Raw genomic sequence first — 6000 nt, 5'->3', positions numbered from 1 at the left:
CTCCTCCAAATGATTGCAACACCTCTACAACAAGGGCACGGAACTGGGCTGAGGCTGACATGGCTGATTTGATAGACGTAGGCTTCAGAAGGTGAGCAATAACAAACTTCACTGAGCTAAAGGAGCATCTGTAACCCAGTGCAAAGAAGCTCAGAATCATGATAAAACAATACAGGAGCTGATAGCCAGAATAGCCAGTTTAGAGAGGGACATAACCTGACCTGATGGCACTGAAAAACCCAATATGAGAACTTCACAATGCAATTACAAGTATCAATAGCAGAATAGGCCAAGCAGAGGAAAGAATCTTAGAGCTTGAAGACTATTTCTGAAATAAGATAGGCAGACAAGAATAGAGAACAAAAAAGAATGAAAAGCAGTGACAAAAAGCCTCTGAGAAATATAGGATTATGTAAAGACTCCAAACCTATGACTGACTGGGGTACCTGAAAGAGACTGGGGGAATTGAACCAAATTGGAAAACATACTTCAGGATATGATCCAGGAGAAATTCCCCAACCTAGCAAGACAGGTCAACATTAAAATTCAGGAAATGCAGGGAACCCCAGTAAGATACTCCATGAGAAGATCAACCCCAAGACACATAATCATCAGATTCTCCAAGGTTGCAATGAAAGAAAAAGTGTTAAGGGCAGCCAGAGAGAAAGGCCAGGCCACCTACAAAGGGAAATCCATTAGACTAACAGTGGACCTCTCAGTGGAAACTCTACAAGTCAGAAGAGATTGGGAGCCAATACTCAACATTCTTTTTTTTTTTTTGAGACAGTCTTGCTCTGTTGTCAGGTGCCAGGCTGGAGTGCAGTGGGGTGATCTCGGCTCACTGCAACCTCCACCTCCTGGGACCAAGCGATTCTCCTGCCTCAGCCTCCCAAGTAGCTGGGACTACAGGCGCATGTCACCACGCCCAGCTAATTTTTGTATTTTTAGTAGAGATGGGGTTTTATCATGTTGGCCAGGATGGTCTTGAACCCTTGACCTCATGATCCACCTGCCTCGGCCTCCCAAAGTGCTGGGATTACAGGCATGAGCCACTGCACATGGCTCAACATTCTTAAAGAAAAGAATTTCCAACCCAGAATTTCATATCCAGCCAAACTAAGCGTCATAAGCAAAGGAGAAATAAGATCCTTTTCAGACAAGCAAATGCTGAGGGCATTCATCACCACCAAGCCTACCTTGCAAGAGCTCCTGAAGGAGGCACTAAATATGGAAAGGAAAAACCGTTTCCAGCCACTATGAAAACACACTGAAATATACAGACCAGTGACATTATGAAGCAACCACATGAACAAGCCTGCAAAATAATCATTGGGCATCATGATGACAGGATGAAATTCACACATAACAATACTAACCTTAAATATAAATGGGCCAAATGCCCCAATTAAAAGACACAGAGTGGCAAGCTGCATAAAGAACAAAGATCCGTCAGCGTGCTGTCTTCAAGAAATGCATCGCACATGTGAAGACACACACACAAGCCCAAAATAAGAGGATGGATAAAAACTTATCAAGCAAATGGAAAACAGAAAAAAGTAGGGGGTGCAATCCTACTTTTTGAAAAAACAGACTTTAAACCAACAAAGATCAAAAAAGACAAAGAAGGGCATTACAAAATGATAAAGAGCTCATTTCAACAAGAGCTAACTATCCTAAATGTATATGCACTCAATACAGGAGCACCCAGATTCATAAACAAAGTTCTTAGAGATCCATAAAGAGACTTAGATTCCCACACAACAATAGAGGAAGACTTTAACACCTCACTGACAATATTAGACAAATCATTGAGAGAAAATTAACAAAGATATTCAGGACCTAAACTCAGCCATGGATCAAGTGGACCTGATAGATATCTACAGAATTCTCAACCAAAAAAATAACAGAATACACATTCTCCTCATCACCACATGACACTTACTTAAAAAGTGATCACATTATAGGAAACAAAACATAACTCATCAAATGCAAAACAACTGAAATCATAACAGTCTTTCAGACCACAGCGTTAGCTAGACCACTAGCTAGACTAATAAATTAGAACTCAAATTAGAACTCAAGATTAATAAATTCACTCAAAACGACTGAACCACATGGAAATGGAGCAACCTGCTCCTGATTGACTCTTGGGTAAATAATGAAATTAAGGCAGAAATCAAGAAGTTCTTTGAAAATAATCAGAACAAAGAGAAAATGCAGCAGAATCTTTGGGGCACAGCTAAAACAGTGTTAAGAGGGAAATTTATAGCACTGAATGCCCACATCAAAAAGCTATAAAAATTTCAAGTTAACAACCTAACATCTCAACTAAAAGAACTAGAGAACCAAGAGCAAACAAACTCAAAAGCTAGCAGAAGACAAGAAATAACCAATATCAGAGCTGAACTGCAGAAGACAGAGATACAAAAAACCCTTTAAAAAATCAATGAATCCAGGAACTGTTTTTTAAATTAATATAATAGACCACTAGCTAAACTAATAAAGAATAAAAGTGAGAAGATTCAAGTAGAGGCAATCAGAAATAATAAGGGGGTATCACCACTGACTCCACAGAAATACAAACAACTATCAGCAAATACTATAAACATCTCTATGCACATAAACTAGAAAATCTAGAAGAAATGGATACATTCCTGGACACATACACCCTCCCAAGACTGAACCAGGAAGAAACTGAATCCCTGTATAGACCAACAACGAGTTCTAAAATTGAGGCAACAGTAAACAGCCTATCAAGAAGCCCAGGACCAGACAGACTCACAGGTGAATCCTACCAGAGGTACAAAGAAGAGCGGGTACTATTTCTACTGAATCTAGTCCAAAAAATTGAAAAGGAGGAACTCCTTCCTAACTCATTCTATGAGGCCAGTATCATCCTGATATCCAAACCTGGCAGAGATAGAAGAAAACTTGAGGCCAATATCCTTGACGAACATCAATGGAAAATCCTCAATAAAATACTGTCAAATCAACTCCAGCAGCACATCAAAAGGCTTATACACCACAATCAAGTTGGCTACATCTCAGAGATGCAAGCTTGGGTCCACATACACAAATCAATAATTGTGATTCATCACATAATCAGAAAGAAAGGCAAAACCCACATATTTGTCTCAATAGATGCAGAAAAGGCCTTTGATAAAATCCAACATCCCTTTATGTTAAAAACTCAATAAACTAGGTGTTGGAGGAACATATCTCAGGACAATAAAAACCATATATGACAAACTCACAGCCAATATCATACTGAATGGGCAAAAGCTGGAAGCACTCCCCTTGAAGACCAGCACAGGACAAAGATGCCCTCTCTCACCATTCCTCCTATTCAACATAGTATTGGAAGTTCTGGCCAGGGCAATCAGGCAAGAGAAAGAAATAAAGCATATTCAAACAGGAAGAAAGAAAGTCAAATTATCTTTGTTTGCAGATGATATAATTCTATATCTAGAAAAACCTTTTGTGTCAGCCCAAAAGCTTCTTAAGCTTATAAGCAACTTCAGCAAAGTCTCAGGATGCAAAATCTATGTCAAAAATGTCTAGCATTCCTACCTACCGACAACAGGCAAGCAGAGAGCCAAATCATGAATGAACTCCCATTCACAACTGCCACAAAAAGAAAAGAATACCTAGGAATACAGCTAACAAGGGAAGTGAGGGACTTCTTCAAGGAGAGCTACAAACCACTGCTCGAAGAAATCAGAGATGACACAAATAAATGGAAAAATATTCTCTGTTCATGGATAGGAAGAATCAATATCATGAAAATGGCCATACTGCCCAAAGTAATTTATAGATTCAATGCTAGTTCCATCTAACTACCATTGACATTCTTCACAAAATTAGAAAAACTATTTTAAAATTCACATGGAACCAAAAAAGAACCCAAACAGCCAAGACAATCCTCAGCAAAAAGAGCAAAGCAGGAGGTATTATGCTACCTGAATTTATACTACAAGGCCACAGTAACCAAAACAGTATGATACTGGCACAAGAACAGACACACAGACCAATAGAACAGAATAGAAAACTCAGAAATAAGACCACACATCTACAGCCATCTGATCTTTGAAACACAGACCAATGGAACAGAATAAGATCACTCATCTACAACTGTCTGATCTTTGACAAACCTGACAAAAACAAGCAATAGAGAAAGGATTTCCTATTTAATAAATGGTGCTGGGAGAGTTGGCTAGCCATATGCAGAAAATTGAAACTGGATCCCTTCCTTACACCTTATACAAAAATTAACTCAAGTTGGATTAAATACTTAAATGTATTATAAAACCCCAAACTATGAAAACCCTAGAAGAAAATCCAGGCAATACCATTCAGGACATAGCCATGGGCAAAGATTTTATGACTGAAATGCCAACAGCAATTACAGTAAAAGCGAAAAATCAACAAATGGGATCGAATTAAACTAAAGAGCTTCTGCACAGCAAAACAAACTAGCGTCATAGTGAACAGACAACCTACAGAATGGGAGAAAATGTTTGCAATCTATTCATCTGACAAAGGAACTTAAACGAATTTATGAGAAAAAAACCAACTCCATTAAAAAGTGGGCAAAGAACACAAACAGATGCCCTTCAAAAGAAGACATACATGCGGCCAACAAACATACGAAAAAAAAAGCTCACTACTATCGATCACTGGAGAAATGCAAATCAAAACCACAGTGAGATGCCAGCTCATGCTGGTCAGACTGGCTATTAGTAAAAAGTAAAAAAAACAAGAGATGCTGGCAAGGTTGTGGAGAAAAAGGAATGCTTTACATTCTTGGTGGGAGTGTAAATTAGTTTAACCATTGTGAAAGACAGTGTGGCGATTCCTTAAAGATCTAGAGGTCAAAATACCATTTGAGTATACATCGTTAATGGGTGTATACTCAAAAGAATATAAATCAGTCTGGCCAGGAGCAGTGGCTCAGGCCTGTAATCCCAGCACTTTGGGAGGCTGAGGTGTGTGGATCATGAGGTCAAGAGATCAAGACCATCCTGGCCAACATGGTGAAACCCTGTCTCTACTAAAAATACAAAAATTATCTGGGCATGGTGGTACATGCCTATAATCCCAGCTACTTGGGAGGCTGAGGCAGGAGAATTGCTTGAACTCCAGAGGCATAGGCTGCAGCAAGCCAATATCGCACCATTGCATTCCAGCCTGGCAACAGAGTGAGACTTTGTCTCAGAAAAAAAAAAGAATATAAATCGTTCTATTATAAAGATACATACACACATAGGTTCACTGCAGCACTATTCACAATAGGCTGACATGGAATCAGCCTAAATGCCCACTGACAATAGACTGGATAAAGAAAATGTGGCACATTTAGACCATGGAATACTATGCAACCATCAAAAGAAATGAGATCATGTCCTTTGCAGGGACCTGGATGGAGTTGGAAGCCATTATCCTCAGCAAACTAATGCGGGAAAAGAAAACCAAATACCGCGTAGCCTCACTTATAAGTGGAAGCTGAATGATGAGAACACATGGACACAGGACAGGGTAGGAGGGGAACGACACACCCTGGGGCCTGTGGAGAGTGGTGGGTAGAGGGAGGGAGAGCATCAGGAGTAACAGCTAATGGAGGCTGGGCTTCTTACCTAGGGGATGGGATGATTTGTGCAGCAGGCCACCAGGGAACATGCACTTGCACATCCTGCACATGTACCCTTGAGCTTAAAATAAAAGTTGAAGAAAAAAATAACCTTCAAATGTAAGAAAAGAAGAACAACAAAAAATCTAGACGAGGTCACCAAGGGAGTGAGTATAGGACAGAAGGGACAGAATCAAGGGCTGAGCCTTGGGGACACCTGTGTGAAGAGGACCCCCATGGCTCTCCATTGCTTTTACCTGTTTGGAAAAGTTTCAAGTTGTTAGCCAATTGGGTTTTAGTTTAGATTGTGAGGTCTGGCTCCAGCCAATGGAGATCAGACACAGCAGTAGGGACAACCCCAAATGCATCAGGGA

The sequence above is a fragment of the Sapajus apella genome, unplaced genomic scaffold (assembly GCF_009761245.1).
Source record: "Sapajus apella isolate SASKATOON/1434 unplaced genomic scaffold, GSC_monkey_1.0 scaffold85, whole genome shotgun sequence".
NCBI classification, from domain to species: domain Eukaryota; kingdom Metazoa; phylum Chordata; class Mammalia; order Primates; family Cebidae; genus Sapajus; species Sapajus apella.
Note: the sequence above shows the minus strand (reverse complement) of the source record.